Source organism: Ooceraea biroi, chromosome 1, assembly GCF_003672135.1.
Source record: "Ooceraea biroi isolate clonal line C1 chromosome 1, Obir_v5.4, whole genome shotgun sequence".
Lineage (NCBI taxonomy): Eukaryota > Metazoa > Arthropoda > Insecta > Hymenoptera > Formicidae > Ooceraea > Ooceraea biroi.
This window is the reverse complement of record NC_039506.1, coordinates 7,761,913-7,789,320: the sequence shown is the minus strand read 5'-3', so window position 1 is coordinate 7,789,320 and position 27,408 is coordinate 7,761,913. Positions and strand designations below refer to the sequence as shown.

Genomic DNA, 27,408 nt, shown 5'->3' with positions numbered 1-27,408 from the left:
TAATACTTTCCGCTTTCAGGGCGAACGTGATCACGCACGGCCGACGCAATTGTTGCTCTGCGTTAATCGATCTCCGTGCCGGATACAATTGTAGAAGCGCACCTTAGCAGACCTAAGTAGATGTCAATGCGTTCCCACGTGTCTCGTTCGCCAGCCACTTTCGTGTGCAGGATCGATATAAGAGGAAACAGACGTCTGTCATTTCGTAATGTAACCCTCCTGCGCGGAACGGGAGAGAGAGAGAGAGACCCCGACCGGCCGATCGATCTTTGGAAATCGTAATTACCGGCCAATGAACGCCGCAGCCGTATGCCTAGCGGCTCTATAAACTATAAGGCACCCATAGTAAGATACCGCGTTTTAACGGACGTTAATGTCCTTTCTGAAACTCTGTCTCGGTTCTTGTCGATTTCGTCGATTCCAAACGTTCTCCAATGATTCTCCGTCTTCTCGTAAAAAACGCAACTGTTCCTTATTTCTGTGCGCGCATTGCACTTTCTTGCAATTTTCCATCGCAAGAAACGCAATCATCTTACGTTAAAAAAAGCATTTTCAGGAGTTGTTCGCATGTATATCATAAAACGCGAAGGAATAAAAAGTTCGACGATACGTTTCGTCTAACTTGAAACTTCAAACACAGGCGATTGAGTAAAAAGGCATGCCTTCGGGATTCATTTCGAGGCAGGGTACAACATGAGGGGACCCCAATGTGGTACCCAAGCACGTACACGTGAATACAATGAGAACGCGGCTATCGGTTTAAAGTGAATTTAAACCTACCAGAGAAACTGTAAAAATTGCAGATTTCGCGGATTTACGATGTTCATCCCGAGCCGTCTGAGTTACGGCGCCTCGTACCCCCTGTCGCATTTACAAGCCCGTCGTGCATGCGCCTTGCAGAACGCGCCGGTTTTGCGCGTTACACTTTATACGCGTCCCAGGGCCACGGTCGCGGCACTTATATCGGCAGCCCCGGTGTAAGGTTACGAGAATAACGAAGAAACGCTCGCCGTGGACCTAATAACAATTAGGATTTACCGTTCGCCTCGTTCCAATAACGTAAATCTTTACCGGAAAGGCGGGAGGAAATGGCGCGCCGGCCGTAAAGTCGTCTTTATCGAGTCCTTCGCGAGCGGTACTCCTCTTTCATCGATGCGTCGAGGTTGTAGCAACACGATTGGTGCTAAAAAAATATAAAAAATATCCTATGATATGTGACTTGAATAAATAAAATATCTTTCCTTCCAATTTTGCCGGCATCGACGTCGTCGATAACGTTTCAATCGAATTTCTCGCTTTTAATGTTGTTTCGCGTTCAACGTGATAAGTTTATGATTGTGTAAATGTAATTTTTATATTAATATACACCTTGGAATCTGACGGTTATACTTTCACGAGAAGGAATAAGTGTCTAAATAAATTAGCGTGTTTAATTATCTAACGTTTGCGATGCTTATAACATCCATAAGCGAAACAAGAGCTGGTTTAATCACATTTAGCGTGTACATAATTGCAACGAACGTACGCGGAGCTCCGTCTTTTATATATTAAAATCCATCGTACTCGCTAGAAGTTTGTCCGCAGGATCAGACGCGTGACGACCTCGTAAAGAGGAACATTTCCGCAATTTACGTCGCGGCCGCGTTTGCATCCGCAGACTCACGTGTGCATGCCCGTTTAGTGATGCACTTATACGTTACGAAGAGCCACGTGCGTGGAGAAGCGTGGATAGCTTCACGCATCCACGAGTCCGCGGAAATATCTGCGGCTTCATAAATGAAGGATCGAGTGGATGAAGGCGTGTGTCACGGTTTATAGTATTTCAAGATTACCAGCGTCAAATTTGCGGTTTATGGTCACCGTGATGGAGAGAGAATCTAATAACGTGCATTACGCTCACTTACATCTCGCGTATAATAGCCTTCGCGCAAAATGTTATCGTGCTATACCAAACGAATAATACGTGACAAATTTATAAACTTGTACTTCATGATCAGAATATTTACAGAACTTTCCTTCCTTCTTTCTTGACGTTCTCGTCACAAAATTGAGGAAAAACGCTTGTTTGTTCCATTACGTGTGCTCTTCTGCATCTTCTTCATCTACTTATCTCCTTCCTCAGATATCTCTTCCAGGATCGTGACGACGTCGTTGCCGAGAGCTCTCGCACCCCTTCCGCGGCGAGGGATCGTCCATATTTCGCCGGGTGCGTACTAAACGCCGCGTCTCGGTGCGGATTTTTACAACCGACCCTAGCCGTCGAAGCAACATTTACGGCGCACGTTTCTTGTTGCTCGCTCGGCGACGCCGCGCCACGCCGAGGGTCCGCGCGCGCATTCGAAGCCTTCGCAAGAGTCTTTGTCCTCCCTGCACTCGCGAAGCTATTTTCTTTCTCTTCGCTTTCTTCCCGACGTCATGCGCGTCGGTTCAGACGCAGCAGACGCGTTCAACGTGCGAATGCGCATCGACGACGCCGGCGACGAGACGAAGAGTAAACCTGGCGTATACACAGAGAGCGGCATCGGCAGAACAAGAACAAGATGAAGAAAGCGTGGAAGAAACGGTGGGGGCAAACTCACAGCCGATGACTCACCGTAAAAAGAGGGCCAGTGGTCGACTACTCCGATCTGTGTGTGCCCGCGGATTCTTCAGCGCGGATTTTTCCTCTTTTTCTTTCTCTCCGCGATACCGGACACGTACCGGACCGTACCGTGTTCTTTTCACCGTCCTAACGGCCGCTCGTGGAGGAGCGGTGCCGTTGATCCTCGGACGACGTCGTCGATCAAGCCTCTGCAGGCTTGATAGACGATCGCGAACAATCCGAATACCTCGCGGGCTACGCTCGGGAAACTACAAGCGCATGCCGCATGCTTCGATCTAACAATAAGATGGACAAACGATTTTGCACAATTCCGATTAGTACGATTAATACAGGTAGGCGTAAAGCCTAAGACATTCTCAAAGAATGCCTGCCGAAATCCGTTAAGAATTGAAAATCTCCTTAAATGTCTTTGTACATAAAATTCACATACTTGATCAATTCATTTGTACAACTGAGATACGACAACTTGCGTCGAAGCGCTGCAACGTACACACAGAAATTCTAGTCCTTTCGTTGGACTCTTACGTTATAAACGCTTCTGACCTAAATACGGTCGGTCGGAGCTTTTCTCAACTATGATCCGCGAATTCATGAACGCTCTGGGGCTACGCGAGGCTACGCGATCAGATCGCAATCGGTATTGCACGAGCCACGAGTTGTTTATCGATGATGACGACGTTCGGGGAACAAGGCGCTCGTTTCATCCAACTCGGCTCCAACAGTATACTGACGCGTTCTCTTAATCATCGGAGGAGGAACAATGATTCCTCTTCTTAGACTCGTCCCGAAAATGGCAATATACGTTACATCTCTTAGAAGATGTACACATGCACACGAAACGTCGTTCATGCCCACATTGCACCTGAGCCACCACGCACTTTCGATTTCGTTCGGTGAGCTTTTTACGAGCTTGTCGCGTGGATGAGGCTGAGTCAGTGTGTACGTATTGGGGGATGCAAATTGCGGTGCAGCGGAATGAAGCTTAATGTCTTTATCCTTGCGAATCCGGCATCGAACGATGCCACACCCTCGGCGTTTGATTCTTCGCCCGCAAACTGTGCACAGAGCGATAAAGATGTAAACGTTGCACCCGATTATGGTGTTGCTCGTGGGTGCGATTATGCTCCACGCATCGCGCGGTCACGAATTCACTTCGTCCGAGCCGACACGAGAGCATACGCGCCGCGCTCGATTCTTATAAGGATCGAAATGTCGAGGGAAAAAATTCTGCGTTGCCCTATCTCGGATTTCACGTAATAAATGATCGAGCATTGGCGGTTTCGAACGGTTTCCTGAATGGTCGAGTGACGGGACTCTTGCTTCTGGCTTCACGTTTAGATCATGAACATGTATTACTGATACACCTTCACAGACAAGACGGATTAAGCTTATCGGTTCTTACGTGTATCAGGCAAACAAACTCTGTAAATTGACAAAATGACATCTAATTCGAGTGATTAGATACAAATACGTAAATATTAACGTAACGCAATGCACCGGATTCATGTTGTAATTAAACGGAAGTTCAGTTTTACGCGGACAATTTCTGAAAATAAAAGCTAATTAAGCTAATATCATAGATCTGCATTATTTCGCGCGTTCAGAAAGTTGCGCTTCGCAGTTGCCTACATTCTTCAACGATCGGCAGTTAAACAACTAATTTGCATACGCGTGCCCTCACGTGTCTTCGCGACTGGGCGGGTATATTAATAGGAAATCACAAGTATAATTATATAGCATCGAATCAAAACGATACAAAGGCCAGACTACCTCGTTGAAGCGGATGTTCAGTCCATAATGGTAAATCATAGACAATAGGCGCAACCACGACTCTTCCCGATACGGAGATAAAATATGCAAACGTTTATTCGAACGAACGGTGGCACGAAGATGGCTAGAGCTACATGCATACGCGACGCTACATGTATTAAATATACCATTTTTGTAATGTTTTATAATAATTTTTTTTAGTAATAATTAACAAACGGATTGCAAAAGAAACTATCGTAAGGTTACAGACATGTAAAATGCCAACTAAAGCAAATTAATATGTGCATCATGATTAAGAAATAATTACCTATAGATCTAAAGAAAACATTCCACGTTTCCAGGAGAAGGTCGCATATTTAAGTATCAAGAGAACTATTATAACAATAATACGTTCAAGATAGAAAGAAATATTACACGGCCATTGACACCGGAACTCAGTATACGCATTTAAATGCTTGCTTGATCACGCAATTGATGGTGCTGCAGAATTGCGCGACTACTATCGCTAAATATACATGTATATGTATATAATATATATTATCGATACGTGCGCAACGCATTACGCCACGGATATTAATTAATGTTGGTGCACATTGGTATCTCCGTTGTGCGAGAGAGCACGTTTTGTATAATTCAACGGCGTAACGAAAGATCATTGTTCTCATATCCCTAGGAAACGCACGTTTCCAACAGCTGACGCGATCTCGCATGTCGGATTTGCGTAACGCGTATTACGCAATAATCGCGGCAATAACAGCAGCAGCAACAGCAACAGCAGCAACGGTAGAGCCGCGGATCGCAGTCATCGTCATTGTCTCGCGCGAAATATCGATCATCATCTGCGCGTAACCGCTCATTATCACTTCGCTTTGCTCGTTGCATGCCTTCCCGCGCTGTCTCTTATCCGTCTGATTGATAGCGCGGCGATAGTATCCATTCGATACGGTAGAGCAGTTATTAAAGACCGATTGCAGCAATAACGTCTTCAAGCCTGATGTAACTTGAATTTTTTCTATCTATGTATCGTTACCGTAAATATTGGTCGAAGTTAAGAACTGAGAACTTACTTGAATTTCTGCTTCTTTACGGCAACGACTAGTTAATTGTTAGTTAACTTAAAGAAAACTTATTAAAAGAAACTTAAAATACAAAATTAGAACAAGAACAGATATTACAAACTGTTAGCTATAAACTGCAGTAGAATTTAGATTAAATAAGAAAATTGGCCGATCTACGTTAGCTAATCTACTGTGCAATCCAACAGAGATAAGTCTTAAACGACTGTTAGCAGTCGTTCATTTTACACACATTCGTGCGGATCAGTACATAATATATTGATAAAATATATGTAATTATAATTAAAACTAATTTTTTATATTTTGCGGAAATTGCGCGTGAACGTCAGATCTTGTGCCAAAAATGCATCGCTGACACTGGGTCAACGATATTTGTGATATCGAAGTGATCGATTAACCATGCAGCCTTACAAGTTGGAGGTGATGGATATTCATCCACTATCACGCATCGTAATTGACGTAGTCATTCACGTGGCTGGTTGTCGCAATCAAGAAACGACATCCTGCAATTAAAGTACTTACTCTAGTAACGTAGCACTTACGCCAGATCTGGCACGATGAACGGTCGCCAATCATAATGAAATCCGAACGACACCGATTTCTCATCTGGCATCCGTGTAGACGTAATGTTTCCGGTTGAATTGAATTGAGCAAAACCAACTATGCAGTTAATGTCGTTCTTTGATCGCGTGCTGATTTTAGCTAACTTATGTAATTTTATTTTCGTGAAGAATAAGATACACTATTTATTTTTACATTACTTTCTACAGATCTAAAAAATATAATTCAATGATAATTGAGATCTGATATTTGCAGCGTTCGTAAAAAGGAAAATGATTATTAATATTGAGGCCACTTCAGTTAAACTCAATTAAATGGTTAATAATCCACTTAATGCGACTGCTTTTGTAATAAAAACGTACAATGTAAAATCCGCATGCGAGCGACTCACGACGACGTGCGCGTCATTTCGCAATTCTCATCATCGCAAGGCGACGCCTGTACACGAGTCCTTCCGTGTTCCCTTGTGCAATTAAGTAAAACCGCAGAAATGTGACGACTAGCGGATTTCTCTCAGGAAAAACGGATTCCTGCTCTGGGGGAAACACCTCTCGTCGGAGCTGTAAATTATAACAGTATATACCTAGCGTATAATAAAGTGGGAACTCGGATTATTCCTTGCGTTTTACCTGTGACCCGCCAAGTTACAAGAATCAACGGAGTAGAATGGAAATAAATGATTTTAATGCCAATTTCTGTTTTCATAGATTAGAAATTCACACTATTAATTCGTCTTGATTCACATACTTTCGCTTTTATCGTTCTCTACTTTCGCGTTAAGCTATTAGTGTAGTTTACTTTTCTAGAAGCATGATCAGCGAGACGTTACTTCTTCATTTCGCAACTGCAAAGTGAAATCAATTCTATGCGACAGTTTCGTAAAATCCAAAACTTGAACGTAAATTTTACATATTATACTTTATAAAAGCTGCAATCGCAACTAATTACAGCGACACACAGTGTCGACAGAGAAACCTATACATCTGGAATTAAATTAAAATATAATTAAAATAATTAAAATATAATAAAAATATATCAAACTGTAAATGATTTATGATATTATAATAAAAAGTGACACGTGAATATATCGTAGATGCGTAGAACCTTGCCAGGTTGTTGCGATTCCCTCAAACGTTCAATGAAAAAACATCTCTATTACACTTGTCGCTCAAGATCCTTCTTCGGTGTTTTGTACTACATGTTTCCGGTCGCCGTATGCGATCGATCTTGCGGTGTAACGCGTACCCCGTTCGCGCACCTCGCCGATCGTGTACGATGAAACATTACCATTTAATATTCCCGTCTGCGAGCGCACGCAATGCACAGTCTTCGTCACGCAAATCGCGGCGATCGTAAAGGGATTTCGAAAGGTCTGTATGCCCAGACATCCCCCAACTCGCTCACACGTGTCTAGCTCACGTCCTTTCTTTCTCTCTCGGCCTGTGCGCTTCATTTACCCGCTCTCGCTATCCGGGAATGATAGTCGTGTGCGTGTGTATCCGAGCACGTAGATCCTCGCGGCGTCGAATCCGGTTAGATCATCGTCGGCCGTGGTTGTTCGACCCGTCTAGGTGGTCCTCGTGAAAAGGAAACTGCATAATACACATACGTGCGGTTTATTGCGGCGAACACGCGCGATTATGCGCGCGCGGGTTCACCGACACACGAGCTTATTCCGCGTGCGAGCCAGCGAACGAGTATGTGCGCGACGCGCGTCCTCGCGTTCTTCACCGAGTGTAAATTCTAGCGAAGGTAGCAAACTCTGGCGATGGCAACGAAACGTTTCGAATCTCGTTGCAGCGATGATTGTAATGGCACGACGAGATAAAAGACCGGAAGCTGCCTTGAGCAGCTCTGATTTAATGTTTGTCTCCAAAAAAATGTCTAAATACATATTATAAATTGTTATGTCATTTCTACGATCATAAAAATCAGAAGTTATTCTTCCCCGCTAGGTAAAGTGCGAGCTGTAACATAACAATTATAGAGATTAGTAATTAGTGTACCTGTCTCATTACTTGTGCTCCTTGTAACAACGAACGTTCGTTCTGACTTTCATGTTTTCTCACATTTACGGGCAGGACTTTCACGACTGTGATGATGCAGCTGAGATACAAATGTCGAAAGTGAAATGATGTTCTACGTGGTAGTTTTCTTCAATCGAAAAAGTGCACTTTGTACGCTAAAATTTGATTTTCCTTTTCTATTGTAAAATTGGATATTGATATTGTAAAATGAAGTTTCTTCATCGCATATTTATAATTATTTCTAATTAAAAATCTGAAAGAGTGGAAGAGATCGATACGTCAAACTCTAAATGCACGTTGAACATTGCTCTCATACATAATTCGTATTACATAAATTACAGTAAGAAGGCTCAAGAAACGTGTAAGAATTAAAGAAATAAATATTGCGATGCAAGTATCGACGTAATTAAAGTGTACAACACATTATAATACAATTAACTATGTTGTGCGCCTTTTATTTAGGTCAACGTGAGCTTCGGGACGAAAACTGTAGTCTTTCTCGACCAACTTCGCACACTGAGAATTTCCCCAGCTGATTCGCAACGTCTTCACCTACGTATACGGCGGCGTCATACTTGCCAGGTAAAGGTAAGACCGTGGGAGGCGAAGAGAGTACATTTGCGTGGGCCTGTACTCTGTGCCACATCCATTTGTCCCCGTGTCCGTTTCGTTTGTCGACAGTAGTATATATGTGCTGTCGGTCCCGAGATTATCTCCCGCACGAAAAGGAGTTTACCGTAAATCGTTTGTAACGTTACGACCCTTTTGACCAACCGACTGGGTGCTTTCACTCTTCTCCATCAAAATACTCAATCGAAATTGATAATATTGAATGAAGCTAAGACGATGGAAAAAATAAAACAGTAAAAAAACAGATAAAAAGGAATTATTATAGAGCATGTCGAAACAAAATCTAAATTTTCTGTTTTTCAAGAATAACATTTATTGTTTAATATAACATATAAAAAAAGATAATTAACATTGTGCTCATTTATTGATTAATATTACTGCATATAAAATGATTTCAGCAATAGAATAATCACTTAAAAGCACGCAGATACGTTATGACAGTAAATATAGCGAACAAAGTAATAAAGTACATATGTAATAAAATTATAAAAAATAAACACACACAGCAGAGAATAAAAATATGTTCAGTTTGTTCAATTCTGAATTATTTCACAGGAGAGCAAAAGGCATCTCCCGTACGACTGGAACTCGTCTGACGTGTTTGCACGTAATCGCTGTTGCGCCGTTGCCCGATATTATGTACGTATTGTTACATCCGCTTTCATCTCCGGCATTCCTTCTCGAAAGGGAGATTATTGTTACATCCTACGGACGCGCGAGGAATACAAGTGGGAGAAGGCGTGAGCTGTCGACTGATCGGAACGAGAAAATTCGCCGTGATCTGTCCTTTACGAATCAAAAACATACTCGTGCAAAAGCATTGATATATATTTGATGTGTTGAACGCAGATGTGTTGGCGCATTTATGTATTTTTAACATTAATCACGCTATATAAAAAAACTTGATATAAAAATAATTAAATTGTAAATGAAAAGGACAAAAACAAAGAATATTAAAATAATTAAACAACTGAAATAACTGATAAAAAGAGAATTGAGTTGGAGCGCAATTTGTTTTTACAATATGTAAAAGTAATTCGCAAATTATTTCTACACGATGCACCTATGTGTTAATATAGCATCCGTTAAATATAGTTTTAATAATATTTGAGTAACAGTAATAAAAATCAATTATTAAAATACCACGAGTGGTCCCAAGTTCGATTATATTGGTCCGACTGTTACTAGTTCTAATTGGATTCATGAAAACATGAGATGTATCTTCATGGAACTGCAGACCACGCAATCCATTGCGTGCGTTAATGCTTTAAATGCGTCCCCATGAACGAGACGAAGGGATTCGTCTACGGGGTTGATGACCAAGGGTGCACTTGGGTGTGGTATTTTCTAATAACACTAATAGAGGAGGTAAATGTACGTTGGTAAACGTCGCGTCTTGTTGACGAGCCTGAATAAAGCAATATCGGTAGGAAGAAAGAGCCAAATTACAAGTTCAAAAACTCAATGAACACACACAATCCCCATCCTTTTCTGATCGACAAGTGAAACAGTAAGTAAAATGAGTATATTGTCGACGACATAATGTTTATTATCGAGAAAAAGTTACATCGCTTTTTTTTCTTTGGGATAATTGTAAGAAAGTGCAGAATTTTAAACAGCATATAGAAATTGATCACTAAATTACAATTGTACAATTCGTGTGTATGTGTGTGTGTGTAAAAAAAATTGTACATACATACTTTTTACAATATTCATTTCGCTTACCTCGCGTGATCTACCAGGTAAGCGGAATAACTTATTTTGTGAGCAACATTGTACGAGCATCAATTATATATAGTATTCTGTTCGTTCGATAGGCATAGAGATATATATATATATGTAACATATTCAGTTTATTAACTTAAAAATGTTAGGAAAATTATCGGTTTCATTGGAGTGCCGTAAACTTTCTTGTAAAAAGACATGAGTGCATTTTATCTCTTAATGCAACGGTCTCATTATTATATAATATGTATTCTGAAATGACACAGAACGATCTACTAAAACGTGTGATAATTATTGTTCAGCAAATACAAAGCACAAAATCATTAACAATGTGCTTCTTGTCCAATATTATCCTTTCTTAAACTGGACATGTTATGTGCGAGGTTGTGATTAAACAGTTGCATCTATTGTATTATTATCAAAGATTACTTAGCATAAATGTGAAATATAACTCGCGATAGCTTTATATAGTATATCGAGCAGAAATCTAACAGTGAATTTGCAATAATAATTTCTTTCTATAAATCATATTTAATGCGTTTATGAAATGTTTTATTTCATATAATAAAAACATAATATATCAATATGCACAACAGTTTAAAAAATGTTATGCACAAGATATCACCTAATTAGTTACTTAGGAAATGATCTCTTTCGATGTTTCGATTTAATGCATCATCTGCGGTGGCTGCCGAAAAAATGTACAATTTTTATTCCAGATTAGCACGACTTCGCATTAATTTATTTAACAAAATGCATTATCTCTTTCCAATTGCACTACTAAAACATTACGTAAAAGTTTCCACGTGTGATGGACACGCATGGTCTTCCATAAACCAACAAATTTCAACTTACGATCTGTAATTCTCTCACTCTCTATCTCTTGTTCTATACTACTTCTCAACTTTTATAAACATAAGAAAAATTGGCTACAAGAGGAAATACAAAATATTTTTCACGTAACTCAAAAGCTCACATTGTTTCTTTCTTGATATTTTTTTCATTTATATACTGTAATTTTAAAATCCTTAAATCAAGATGCAATAATAAGCATTTATTTACACAATGCGTATTAGTCTTCCTAACTTTAGCTTCGTAAACTTTTAACGAAACTGATATTAGCTCGTTTCTTAACAAAAATCATAACGAGCTTTTATACTGTAGACGAGATTATATACTGTAGACTATACTCTGTAGATATTTTAAATAAATTTGTTTAAAAATATTATGCCAAGATTATATATGTGTATGTGTACACAGGTACACATATACATGCACATATATACACAGGTTGTGTGCGTGCGCGCTCCAGGAAAAAAAGTCAATATTCTTGGAGGTGATATCGGACATTTGAATTTTTAAAAATTTATTATAAACTAAAAAATGTGAACAATAAAATAATGTAAAAAAATGTGAAACAATAACACTTGAACAATAGATATTAGTACATGGTATCTCTTTCTCTCATCAATAATTTGCAACTACATCATATTCAAAATAATACATATGTATCCCGGAAACTGGTTTGGAATAGGATTCATACGAACATTTTGCTTAAAATGTCCGATACTCGATACTATCATCTCCCAGAAAATAAGAAACCTTTCTCTCTGAAACGCTCCGTATATATACGTACACACATGTATATGTATACGCACATAATATTTATATATATATCTTATTAATATAATTTTTTCCTTATTAATAACATATATAATCTTAAGTTTGTTAATGTCAGTTTTAAGAAGTTCTTGATAAAGTGAATTATATACTTTTTTACAATATCATAATTATACATTTGCGTTTTACTTCGCTACCACGTCACTACAATATCTTTATAAATTATTATGTGTACCTAATGCACTAGTGGCAAAAAAAGTTCTTGTACCATGCATATGGATCACACTGCAGTTCCAAAAAGCAGCTCTATTAGAGCTGTACAAAGTACTTTTAGATGACAATACACTGCACTGATTGATTCTTTTCTGTACACATTTACGTTGTGTCGTGACTGCTTCCTTATTTTTTGTTTGAAAATACATACACTAACACTGGGAATAAAACATTGGGCTAATAAGGTAGGTAGATTTTCTTCTTATTATACGAAATATTTATTATTACGAAATTGTCTGTAATATGTTTATACTACCACTATTTTCTTCTTCTTCTTCCTCTTCCTCCTATAAGAGAGAAAAAAAAAATAGATTAGACACACATGGATACACTCATTGAACTTGATGTAATAAACATGTATATGTAAAAATTCCAGTAAAAATAAATCAAATACATTTTATATATTTTTTTATATTTTATAATCCTGATGGATGATTAAAAACTCATCTGTAATATAGATGCAAAAAGAGTTCAACTGAAATACAAATACCTACACTTACTTCATCAAAGCCAAGCAAGTTTCCATTTCTTTCTGCAGCTTTGGATCGCTTTGGGTATTCTGCGTTGAAGCTTTAGATGCGGTGGGGTAACGGCCTCTATCTTCAAGTCCTGCATTTCCAAAGCTTCCTCTTCTACTTCATCAACTTCTTCGCCAGTGCCTGTTACTATACCACTTTCTTGACTTAAGGATCTTGCATCACTAGTTCTCCATCTTCAGTCGCAACTGTCATCTGTTATAAGGAATCATTTATTACAATAATTTCTATATTCTGATATGCGATGTACTCTCCGTAATCATTATCCGTAATTTCATGGAACATATTATGAAATAATACATAATATGCCAAGATAAATTTATCCTAGTATTATATAAATTTATAAATTATTACAAAAATAGAAAGGGTTATCGGTGTGTGTCGTAGGTTGCTACAGTTACGCGCAACATGGTGGACACAGAGTTACTTGCTGTTTTTATTTATACTGTGTTTTTACTGCTGTTTAGTGTAAAATTCATGTTAATCATTTATATGTTACATTTCTTATTACTTATTCAAAAGAAGTCTTCTCTTGAAATTCTTCAAATGTTTCTGATATTGTACTCACTTGTTCGGTTCCTTGATTGTCAGCTAACTGAATCACTTCTAGCACGACGTACTGCTGGCCGTCGCTACCCTGGACAGCCATCATGTCTTCTTCCTCCTCCTCTTCCTCCTCTTCATCATCATCGTAACCTTTAAGTTTAGAAGCTAAATCACCTGTTGTTACACTACAACACATGGATATTACTCAATGATCTGCATTTAGATCATATCGTAAGTTCCCTGTGAATTTCACATCCCTTATGCGTATCATGTGTTAAACCTAATCTCTTTTAGTCGTTATTCATTTGATTCGCAATGCTAACCGAACGAAGCAGCGTAAAGAAATCACTGTACATTCGTGAATATAAACGTACGCCGGTGTTTTATAAGCAGCGTGATTTCTCCAAGATTTCTCTACTCTAATTTTAACTAAATATCGTTTAATATATTACCTGTCATTACTTCAACGCGCTGGCCATCGATAATTTGGATCTTTTTCTGTCTACCGATCTTGAGAGCTTGCTGTTTCTCTTGCAGAGATGACTCAGGGTCGTGTACAGCCATATGTCGAATAAGATTTCCTTTGTGTCTGTATAAAAGAACGTTTCATTAAGGTCATTAAGAATATCGACAGTAGATCGATAACGATCGATCGCTTCAATACGGTTGATCTCTCGTCGGCATACCTAAACGCTCTCTCGCACTCGGACACTGATGCGTCTTCTCTTGCGGTGGTGGCGGAATGTAAGCGGGGTTGTGGTAGAGGTTGCTATGCCGTTTGAGTAATTGCTTTTGTCTAAACGATTGGAAACAATTTTCGCACTGATACGGCTTCTGATCGGTGTGATGAGCATGTGACTTTCTAAATGACGCGCCGATATGGATGCATAGGACACAAGTCGCACTTGTAACATTTCTCACCTTCGTGCGTCTTGCTGTTGTAACTTGTAGCTATATCTGCAACGATACGATTAAACAGTTTGTACAATTTCGCAAAAAAAAAAAACAAATCCCAGCAGGAAAACGAAGCAGGAAATAATTTCTATTTCACATCTCGTCGCAATGCAATCCGAATCGTAACGCGTGTCACTCTCCAAGCGGTTTACTTGCACGTACCTATCCGGAATGTTTTTCCGCAACGCTTGCACTTGAGCGGCTTGTCCGACGTGTGTAACTTCTGTACATGAATTCTGAGATCGGTTTTTCTACCGCACGTGGCTGGACATAACTCGCAATGAAATACTGGTTTATTGCCTGCTGCAACAAAACTCATCCTTATAAGAAAATCAATTCTGCAATATATATGTACGTGACATATACTTGATTTCTCTTTCTCTATAAATAACACACAAAAAAAAGTAGACAGCAACACGATAACACACGATGTAACTTACCATTATGTATTAATTTATGCGCCTTCAGACTGTTGGATTGGGTAAACCTCGCCTGACAGAAGTCGCACTCGTACGGCTTCTCTCCAGTGTGAATACGAAGATGACGCTTAAGCTTGAAGGTATCGGGACTGGCATATGTACAGTGCGGACACTAAAGAATTAATCATGCGTTAAGTCATTAAACAATATAGAATTTACACATTTAAAGTGCAATCATATCGAACTTATGATTTTTTTTGTGATACATGTATGTGTTTCATCGATCGACTCGCCTAGAAGAAAAACTGCGATAAAACATACTTGATAGGGCCGCTCGCCTGTGTGGCATCTAATGTGTCTCTTCAGTTTCGATAGCTCGACAGATGCGTAATCGCACTCGTGACACTTGTGCGGTTTTTCATGAGTGTGTCTATATCGGACGTGTCTCACAAGTTCACCTACAGCAAACAAACATATTCGTAATCTCGATTTCAAAGGTGTTATTCTTGAGCGTTATTTTTAATAGAAAGACTATATAAGGTAATCCTTGCGATCACACAATTTCCGTAACATATGTATAAGAAGGAAATATGAATACGACTAATAACATACCAGAGGTTGTGAATGCGCTGTCACAAAATTTACAACGATGAGGCTTGGTCCCGGTGTGAGTGTTGACATGATTCTGCAGCGAAGCCAGAGTCTTGAATCCTCTCTCACAAACGCTACATTTATGCGGTCGCTCCTCCGAGTGGGATTTCATGTGCCGTGACAAAAGATATCTATTACAGAGGCAAGTTATTTCAACCGTTCTTCACCACTTCTCACAATGCTAATTTCGATATATAATAATAAATCAGACATTACGATGTAATATATAGATACAAGCAAAACGCATAACATAGTACCGTTTTGGGCTGGTGTAGTTGCAGTAATTGCACATATGGGCCTGCGTGACCGTCTGAGATTTCTTCGGAAGGAACTTGACGATCTTGGTCTTGTCATCCTCCGTCTCGGATTCCACTGGAGCTTCATTATCCTCGTTGTCCTCAAAGTCATATACAGTGAGATCTTGTTCGCCTTCCGCCTCCTCCCCCTCACCAGTTGCCGTCGCCGTTGCTATTTCACCCTCCACGGATTTGCTCTCCTTCTCGTCCGCCTCGGGTTGCTGAACTATCAAGACATAGCTGACCTCTCCAGGATTCGTGTCCGATGGTACTATCGTGACGGTTTGATATGCATCGCCGGAATTGATCACAACTTGATTATTTTCGCCGTTTCCCACTTGTTCCTGAAATTGATTCTCGCGTGTAAAGGACGTACCTCGAGCACCTTGGAACCGCTGTAGCGATCTATACTTACATCCTCGTCACCCTCGACGTTCTCAAGCTCTTCGATCTCCTGATACTGCTCATCCTGAGCCGCATTCATCTGCGCGAGTTCACCTTCGTTCTGCACATCGGATTCCTCTACTTCTTGGATTTGCACTTGCGTCATTACAGGTGCCTCGTCACTGTTCGCCTGGTAATAATACTGACCAGACTGATCAACAAAGTACGTGCCACCTTCCTCTCCACCGGACAATCCCTCCACTTGTTGCACTACATTAAAATAGACACGTAAACAAAACACTGTTTGGCATGCACACGCAACATAATAATCACAAAAAAGGAAGACGCTGCTGTAGATACTAACATTGTACATGTTGCAACTGTTCGCCTTGTCCTCCCTCTATCTCTTTATTAAATGTCTCGAGATAAGTTTGTATCTCCGTAACAGATTCTTGCCCCTCTTCCAACTTTATGGTTGCTACATTACCCGACATGATTGCAACATTTAATTCATACAACGGCTTGAATATTATTATTCATCAATCTGAAACAAAGTATTACTCATGTAGATGTATGTAGACAAATAAAGCTGAAACTATATTTAAGCCGTTGCTAAATTAGTACAGTAAATATCACTTGTAACTTGTGCTTTAATAAATAAAAAAAAACAAACATGAAACTGACAATGTTAAATATGCACCGCATACAACACATTTCTCTTTCTCAAATTTACCATACAGTACTATCGTTATTTTTAAGATAAGACACGTGATAATTTATTGGTATGTTTTAAAGAATGCAAGTACTCCTCACAACAAACGATAAACAACAAACAATGTATCGCTTCAACCCTCTTCTCTCATTCTCTGACGATCAAAGTTTGCATACTTAAAGTGCGGCAAGTCTACGTCGCGGGGAAGGAAAACGAGCGCGCCTACAAAATAGACTATCTCGATCGCCGTGAAAACCAAAAATCGCGCCGCGGGTCGATACGCATGACGCCGTGTTCCCGGGCACGTCGCCTGTCCACGTTATCGTCGCACGCACTTGGAACCCACGGACGAGTCATGATTCCCACGGTACGAGTATCGCCGCGTAGGGCGCGATGCGCCGAAATTAAAGAGCGAAAAAATCAATAATCGCGCGGATCACGACGTGGAAAGAAATTTGCGCCGAGGTGTTCGGCGGGCGCGCGTGCGAGCGACGACGACGACGACAATGTCCAGCATCCCGAGCATGTCCCATATCAACCCACGACGGCGGCGCTCCGGCTTCTCTCTCTCGAAGTTTCTCGGTACGCGCAACAAGCACGGGCGCGCGACGATCAAGGGCGACGGTGCGCCGCGGTGGCGACGCGCGCCATGTGAACACGCGAAGAAGCGACCAGCGGCGCTAGGAGACGGAGACGGGAACCGAGACGACGACGACGCCGCCGCCGCCGCCATGGGGCACGCGAGGAATTCGCTACAATGGGCGACGCTGTTGGCGACGGGCCGAGACGAGGTGACGTAGGAGACGATCGGCGCGTGGAAACGCGGGTGGTACCTGGGGGGCACCGTGATCGCGGATCGCGTCGCAGCACATCGACGGGGGCCCACGAGGTCGCGCATTCTGTCGGGGAGCTGTTAAGATAACTCGCTTGCTTTCGATTTCAGGACACAGGGGGCATTAACGACAAAAATTTCAGAAAATCACCGTCGGCGCTGTCATCAATATGGAGGACACGAGAGACTGACGATGCCGTGTATTGCGCCGCGTGCCGCCATGGGACGGCTGGTCGTTCGGGCGTGTCCAGGTACCCTCCACGAACCTGAGAAAGGTATCGGCAATCCTTACCGTTTGTCAGCGTGAAACTGTGCTCGATGCCTACGACTGAGCAGCCACAAAGCGTCTAAATATTCACTTACCTCACGTAAACTCACAGTCGTTCGTGTGAGGGCGTTGTGTAAGAGCTACAATATGGCCGACCGAACTGCAAGGTTCAAATGCTGCGCGTCAACGGCTGCGCACTGACGTGCCGTGCTCAGGCGATCGTGCGTTCACGTCGTCCGCGTTCGCCGTTCTCCGTTATTTCCGGGTGCGGTTCAGGTCTGCGTACCTCGAACCTTTTCAATCTCGATTCTCTTCGTTTTAAGGCACGGATAAATTTGTAGAACTACAGCGTTTAACACGTTGGTTCAACGTGTATGCATATCGCGAGAAGCCGACCAATCATGAGCTCTCATACATTTCGACACGAAAGGAGCCATATTGGTGCATTCCTTGCACTCGGTTCCATGTTATTTCTTGAATGTGTATGCTCGTGTGATTATACAAGGTATCTCAGCAAATGGCGTATGGGTGCTCGCCCACTGAGCCAGTATAACGAAGAAGGAGAATACAAGGTATCTGAAACCTTTATTCTTCGTGAAATATACACCTATATATATGACTTTTATAATTCTAAAGCTCCTTGCACAATAGGCGATAGCGATAGGCGAAATTCGGAAATTTTGTCGCTATTGCCCGTTCCGTTTTCCATTCTGCATTAGCATATGCATTTTCTAGTGTTGGAATTTTCTTATCGCTATCGCCTATTGTGCAAGGGCTTAATACTTGAATGTAACACGTATTCCGACGTAATAACCAATCACGTTCTAGCTTTTATTTGAAATAACAGAACGTTACTGAAAATAACTGAACGTGATTGGCCTATTGGCTCGATTGATCGTATCGTTTTTTTACTGCTCAGAATGCACAGAAGTTTTTGTGTAACAAAAGTTTACATATGTATTGTATATAATATTATTCGAAATCGATGATTTCAAAAACTGACCAATGGCAACTCTTACTTCTTACTACTTAGGGTCACTTCGACCAACTTTAATCGTCGATTAACTCACTCTTCGTCCTTTTCTAACTACCTGCCTTAGAAAGAGACAAAGAGTGAGTTAATCGACGATTAAATTTAGTCGAAGTGGCCCTTACTGCCATTGTAGAATGGGTTTAAGGTCCGTCTACAACTCACTGAATGTTACTAGGGATTATCTTTTTAAAGTGTTGGTAGAAACAGGCATAGAAATCATGGTTGACGCATGCGTATGACATACGACTACGTCTTCCAACTGATTGTAGACGGAGCTTAAAACATAGTGTCGCCAACTTAATCTTGATGTGAATTTGATTAAAAGATTAGCCTCAAGAAATGAGGTAGTAATAGCTGGCGTCAGCTGCAGTTTAATTATTCCATTCAAAGGAATAAAAAATAATATTAAAAAAATATTGTTTGCAATAATTATTCTTTATGTATAAATATTCATGTTACTTAATTAGTTATATATGATGTTCTCTGAACATGTGCTTTATTAAGAGAAAATATTATTTTTGGATACTTTTCACAGATATTAATTCATTGAATAATTAATATACATTATTATATTATATTAATAGATTATTGCATTCTACATCTCATTATTATTATTATAGTTACAATATTGTTTTAATCATATTTTAATTTGTATAAGTATTGTTTGTAAATAACAGTTTAATAATTAAGGTTAAAATTTTGATACATGTATAAAGTTTATTAAAATGCTCAGATATTGCGTTGAGAGACAAAAGAGAATGTAAGAAATAATCGATAAAGACATTGCATTTTATTAAATAAATTGCAACAACAAGATTTTTATCGACATTTAATGTTTGGTCTGTACGTATATGTGATGGGATTGTATTTACAAGTGCAGCGATGGGTGGCACATGTCATATACTGCACGCCGGCGAGTGCATCCGGTCTTCGGTGCCCATACATTATGGAATCAGTACTTTTTCAGACAGAATCTTTTTTTTAAAGAGAAAAAAAGATAGCTCACAACTTAAATCCGTTTTATAGTGTTGGTAGAGGAAGAAGGAAAATGATGCGAATCTCAAATGAAGGAAAAAAGGAAGGAAATTGAGTCTCTCGATGTTGAATATATTTAATGTCACTCGCTTATTCGCTCGCTTGTTTGCGCGAGTTCGAAGTCGAGATGAATGCGTTGCGCACATGAATACGCATCACGAGAACACGAGAAATACATAAATAAGAAAACGCTCACATTGCGAGACCTAGTTCCATCTAACTGGAAAGTCGTACAAAATTAGCGAACGAAAAAATGGGATTTACGACATTCTGAATCGCAGTTATTATTATTACATTTTAAAAAATGTATGGATATCAAACGTACGTTTCAGTCTAGTACTCGGGTCTTTTTTCATGATTGCGATTTCATGATCAAATGCAAAGAATATTGATACGTTTTACAAACTATAAGTGTTGCTAATGCAAAAATAAAAGAAATTGATGTATAGAAATAGAAGTAAGAGAGAAGCCGGATTGTGCTAGTAGACGTTTTTCAAAGCTTCAAAAGAGATGTATTAAAAGTCGGAATCGACTTACGAAAATCGGAACGAAATTCTTTCATCAGACAAAAAAATATATTCCAGTGATAAAATTTAATCTAATTAAGTTATTTTATATGCAGTAGCTTAGGCATTTTATATCTCACTAATCTTGGTAGAAAGATGATTAAAAAGAAGTAATAGTAGATGAATAAATAATTTTATTGGATAAGAATCTTATAAATAAGCAATAGAAACTTTAGAAAAGAGAATGAGAAAGCTGAACCAATAGATCGAAATTGGCAAGAGCGACCTAAGCTGCGACTGATTTGTTAGAGAAGCGTTACTTTTTCGGAAGCAAGCCTCGTGGGACAAAGAAAAATGTGAGGGTGGCGATGGACCAAGGTGGCAATGCGGGTCGCGCACATAAACATTCAGAAATAATTATAATCTATGAATAAATATCACGTTAAATATATGTATATATATATTATCTACAAAATATCGTCTTTTCTTGGCGACCGCGCGAACATAACACACGAACACTGTGGGAGGAAATTGTACGTATTAGCATATATGTATATAATGATACAACGAGCCGAATGCACGTCAGCGTGCCAAATTATGACGCATCTTGAATAATTTTCTGGCACTTACATTAGATCGAATCGCGCACGTGACTCGTTTCGTTTATAACTGCATTTCTTCACTGTCGGAACGTACATCGAAGTGGTCGCAATGAATTATATCGTAGATATGCAATCAGAAATTATCCCTGTAATCGCAATCGTCTGAACAGTAATTTTTCTTGGAACATTCTTCGATCGCAGCTTCGAGGAACTCGAAGAATCCTTGTATGCTATAGAATACTATAGAAAAAGAATTTATCGTGGCAGCAATTAAATGTCTTCTTTTTGGCTCAAAAACGAGAAGGATTCGATTTTATCAAGTTATGGGACACAATGGAAGACTGCGTGTCTTCGTGACGCGATTCCGTTCTCTGCGTTCTTTAATTTCACGATATTTCTCCAACACACTTAACTTGACAGTAAACGCGTTGTTTCTCAGACTTATATTCGATAGAGTCAAGTGGTCGCAGGAAACTTACATGCATGTATTTGTACATACATATCAATAGAAAATAAGATAAATATAATTAAATTACATATGAATAAACGTACACACGCGTAAACATGTGTGTCATATGCATGCATACACGAAGGATACCAGAACTGTGTCGTTTCTTTGTGTCGTTGCGACCAATTTCAGCCAGCTGATGTGTCACGCTTAAAGCTTTCGAACTCGTTTGATCGTTCGTAGGATCGCGCGGTTCATAAGCGAAAATATCTTGTAACGCTTTTGCAATGCTTACGATACAATCTTTCTTTTTCCGTGCTAGCTTACAGGTAAGGGAATAAATTTATAATCTAAATTATAATATACCTCAGTACACAGAGAGAACGTACGTTCGCAATGATAGTAATAAAAAATCGTTCCGGCAAACCGTTTACGTGATATTGTCACCGTAGTATACACATAGATTGTAAACTAAAGGATCTTCATTATTGGTTTACTTATTTTTAATCCTCTCTGCGATCATGTAATTATATTATTTATTTTATATTTATTTCCATCAGATATATCGTCGGCATATATGTCATCGATGGCACGATGCGTTAATAAAATTTGGTCAGACTTACTTGTCTCCTAACATCACGATATGCTGCCCAGTATTTGTACGACATATAATTGTAATTCTCGAGAATAACTTTGAAATTAACTGACATCGATGTTTACTCGCCCAGAATTTGTTAGTCTCGATCGTATCGTAAAGTGCCCGAGATCAGTACTTCGTGATCCATTGTTCAGCTAATGTATTGTCTATTTAAGTTGTCACGTATAACGAGATTATTTAATCATTTAATTGGGTTGTTCATTGTGATGATCTGATCTCATGATTATCTGACGACATCTCGAAATCACATCAATTCTTTTACCAAATAATTGTAAATTCAATCAGGTCACCTCGATAATATTCTTAAATTTGAACATGAAACATCAGAAGCTCAGAATCTTAGGTTTAACGATATATTCTCAGTAACTTGTCAATAGTGATGTCTTTGAGCATCATACAGTCTGCGTCTGATTTCCATCTGATACAGCGTCCCATCAAGCATCACGTTCCTGAAACATCGGGCTCTGCACAGTGCACAACGCCGCAGTTCGAGTAATCGTTGTAAATCCACGAAAGCTGGAGGAGGTACAAGGTAGATATTATATCGATAGGTCTATCCTTAAAAATCAGGCGTACGCTTTTTCAAGAATAATACTAGCGACGCCGTTGTAGAATACGTCTCTCAATCGCATGTTCGAGCTCAACGAATCTTCGACGAGTGCTCAGCGACTAGCTAAGCCAAGTAAGTCCTCGGATTAGTCTTGGAGAGACCCGCCGAGCCGTCACCCTTGGCGGAGCACGAGGACCATGCCTCCTCGGCCAGGCTGCCGTATCTTTGCACGCTCGGAAAGGGTGGCCCAGTGCTCTGCGGTGAGTAATAGCCGCCCTGCAGCTGATGATAATAATTGCCGCTGGCTTGTGGCTGTTGATACTGCTGGTACTGATCGCCACTCGAGGTCAGGACGTTGCTGTAGCCCGAGTACGAGCCATACTGCGACGACGAGTACGAGGACGAGGAGTAGCCGCGTTCACTTAGGCTGCGGTAAGGCCCCGTGTGATGGGGCCTACCCTCCTGTCAGACGGGGGTGCTCACCGCGGCCGTGCTTATATATTCAATGTCGCCGATGCTCTTCACTCGACGGTGACGCTTGCCACTTCCGCCGAGACCGCCGCTCGTCATCGGCCGTGGCGGAAGCTGCGGTGGTGGCGGCGAGTTGCTGCACACGCTGCTGCTCATGTATTGGCACTGGCTGGCGAGGCTGCCGGTGTCTGAGGACGACGACGGTGATGCCTTCTCGCTTCTAGGCCGAAGACCGAATGCTCTGCTCAGGGATCCCTACGAAAAGATGTACATTTATTGAACGAGGGTCGTGATTCGTGGTAGGTTGGGCGGTGGATCTCGACTTCTCAGCGAGATCCGATGCAAACAAACAAACGAGCAACCGACAGGTGCCGATAGAGACTCGGATATCGGACACGAAAACTCAAATTACGTTCCAAAGACTTCTACGAGGCGTCTGAGAGATTGGGGATGTCCTTTTAGACATTTCTTAAACGTTTCTTGATACTTGGAAGATTTTGCTGTGTGCGGTAAGAGGAGAGACTACGGGGTGCCAGAAAGTTTAAATAGCGATTTTAATAAATTGGACCGTTCTGTTTACAGATTTTGATATTTAAACATTACTGTTTAATTTTCCGTTTAATATAAAGTAACTTTTTCATCGTACGTTCGCAATGTCCAAGCAAAATATCGCTATCTAAATTTTTGGCTGTGACATTACTGTGTTTTCAGTGAGGACGAAAAAAATAGCGGATGTAAAGCGACGAATTAGGATTTGTTGATTGGCAAAGTGATTCTGCATGATTACAAGCACGACGTAAACAGGGATGCACGTGCTATGATAAGAAGAAAGGCTCACGTTCCCCATTGTATTTCTCCCCGCAGCAAACAACAATTGACGCGAGTCCATTCTGATTACCAATCACCCATTTTTGAATATTCTGATTACCAGTGATCCATCAAGCGTCATAAAAATCACACAACGATCCAAATGATGTGTAAGGAAAATTAATGGGGATATTACAAGGGGTACTACGAAGGATAAGTCAGTACGTACTTGACTGTAATGTTAATGGCGCATACCTGTGAGCTCCTCCAGGACAACTAAAGCAAAAGGATGAAAGAAGGTCGATTAAGAATCCACACGTTGAATTTCCACATTGAAATCGTCAGTTTATATTTACACAATCGATTATTACGAGCAATAATCGCGGGGCACCACGGTGCCCCCCGTCGCGCGCGCGCGCGTAGCCATACGTAATGGCCCGCTATAAATACGTACGTCTGCTACGTGATTCGAGCTGCATAATGCATAATTTAATCGCTACTCGCTATAAAGGTGTATCTTGAGACACGGGACACTCTGATTACATACATGAGGAGGACACGTGTTTGGCTAAAGTATATGTTCGTTATATACAGTGTTTACAGTGTGGCATAGCGCGTACGTCGGTGTATTTAGCACTGAGAGCAGGGTATAATCGTAGGATTAGGAATGCACGAGCTCGTTGCGGCTGCGATCAGGGAATAATTGAATATGAATATCTAAATATTTTATTAACTCTCTTCGCTGATGTTGCACTTTATGTATGTCTTATATGTCGCAAAATGTGAAAGAATATAATTTCTAATGACGTTAAGCAAGATGTGTCTTAATTATAAAAGAAGTATTGATTGGGTCAAAAGTTTTGTATATCAAAAATATGTATTCTATAGAGCATAATGAAACACATTTTTAAATAATAAATGAAATATACAAATACATCTGTTATGTTTCCCGTTATATGAAGAAACAGACTTGTGTTTGAGATATATCTATTCTTATCCGAGACTGATAAATCTGTTCTTCTCCTCCGCGCGACTATACAGCCTTTTCTCAGTGCAGCAGATTGTCTGGCAATCTGATTGGACTATAAAGACGGAAACAAGGTGTACAAGTAGATGATTAGGTACAAGGAGGAGGTGTTTCCGCGATCTGTTCCATTCACTATAATTATGGATAATACGGCTGCAAGGCTTAGGCTCGTACTCCATCAGTCTTTTTTTTTATTCTTCTACTTTACGAACGAACTTTGGCGTTGATGATCGGGTGCGAATTGATTTTGGATCGGCACTTGTATGATCCAGATATCTCGCGCATAACAACGAAAATTTCTCAATTATCCCGGAGTCCCGTGTGCAATCAAACGTCTTGTTCGATCGCTCTCTCGCTCGGATTTTCCGGAGGTCTGTGCGATCGAGGTCGAGATCCACAGGAACCGCCCGGATCCCAGCAAAGCATCGACTAGAGCTGACCAATTAAGTCGCGTTAATCAGAAATTTTCGTTTCTCTCTTTCGATCCTCGCCCTTCACTTCCTTCGCTTTGCTGAGATCATAAAGTTTTCGTTTTTGGAGCGAGAAAGCGTTTACACGCCAGAAAACGCTTTGTCGTTCCACGATGCCGATACATTCGCCGTACCGATGGCTTTCTATTTTACTTCCCTAAAAAAGAATGTGGCCGCGAGCTCACGATCGATCAAGTTCTCAATGCGAGTATCACGATTAGATATAAACGCGAATGTTTTTTATAACGCGAAATTATATTTAAGTTCGATCGTATTGCACATGATAATAACATATCTTCCATAAAAAATTATGATAATAATTGTTAAACGATAATTGTAGAGGTAAAAACACCGACCGATTGCTCACTCGCGCGCCCTCACAAAAAGTCGTTTCCGCAAAGTCTCCTGCAAGTTCGAAAATAAAACTGAGATTAAAGTTAAGAGCGGGAGAAACTTAATTATGTTGGATGGTTACGTCGGGATAAATTTTGATTGATTGCAGACTGCTCGTCGAAGACTTTGGGAAAACGTGCTGCAATTAACTGTAGCGATGCAGCGAGTCGATATGTTCCGTAGCGGGGGTTCTATGGCGTTATAGAACAATGTATAAAAAATTTCAGAGGAAATAAAAACAATGGATATATATATATGTATGTATAAATACCGAACCTTTTTCAAGTAAAGAAGACTGCAGGTCTGCGACGATCCACAGGATGCAGGGACAATGATTAACGTTAGGTCGAGCTCATAGCTCACAGCGTGAAATTGTATTATTGACTCTCGTCGTGTGAAAGCTTGGGGAGAACTGGAATCCTCTTTCACATTTGAATTAAATAACGCGAGCAAGAAAATTATTAATTTCTTTGAAACAAATCCATTAAATATTGTTATTCTCCATTAAGCTTTATAATATATTTCACTGTTGCGTTATGCGTTGAATATGATATTGGAATTTCATATGACTTGATTGATTATGATTAATAAAGAACTATGCTTATCTCTCATTGGATATATTATTTAGCTGCATAAATAAATCAATAATATTATTAAAATTTACCAAATGCAAATGTTTTTCGTTAAGGGTAGATATATTATTTTGTTACATTTTTGAAATAAGTTTGATAGCTTCAGAGTCAATTTCAAATTTGTCGTCAATTTGTTTAGAGTCAATTTGTCGTTCACAGTTTGGAATGAATTTGTTTTGAATTTATTTCTCGCTCGACGAGGGTCAATTATGGATATCGTGGGAAAATACTTCGCTGCAGGAGGTTATGCGAGCGTCCTTAACTAAGCGATGCCATGCAGTCGTGCCAATGATTGACAAAAATAAAAATAATTGTACAGATGAGATATGTGAAAGTGAGGTATGAGATAATAAATGGCTGTAAAACGAAGTTGTATTTAAAGTGGGATACTTATAATAAATCAGTCTTGATGAATCTTCTTTTTTGCATTTTTCAATACGTCTATCTATGCTATAATCGATTACAACCTGGTTGTTAAAGCAATTATTAAAACTATTTGATGAAAAATGAGATGGAGGATGAATGTTGTTAAAAAAATTCATATCTCCATAAGTATTAGATAATTGTATCGCAATGTAAAATGAATGGTTTCTTTATGTGAACAAGGATTCGCACTGTTCTCATCTCTGTTGCGGACTGAACGGAAGAAAAATAAAACGAGTCCATCATGTATATAATCTTAATTAGAGGAAAGGATTAAGAATCTCACACAAATATTCATTTCTCTAAATATCAAATCCTCTACGATGCATCATGATCATGATGAAAACAAGCATAGGCTTAAAGAAGCAACTCGCCACGACAGATTACGTCTTCAGAAGACGCATCTCTCGCACGATTCTCATCTCTTTGCAGTCCAATACTAAAGTTATACTACAAAACTCGATATTACTC

General features: G+C 40.0%; 2 pseudogenes; both read right to left on the bottom strand.

The window, feature by feature from the left end:
* Positions 1 to 12,139: 12,139 nt before the first annotated feature.
* Positions 12,140 to 17,319, bottom strand: LOC113561874 (annotated as a pseudogene).
* A 2,364-nt stretch (positions 17,320 to 19,683) lies between these two features.
* Positions 19,684 to 27,408, bottom strand: part of LOC113561444 — a 59,552-nt pseudogene continuing 51,827 nt past the window's right edge.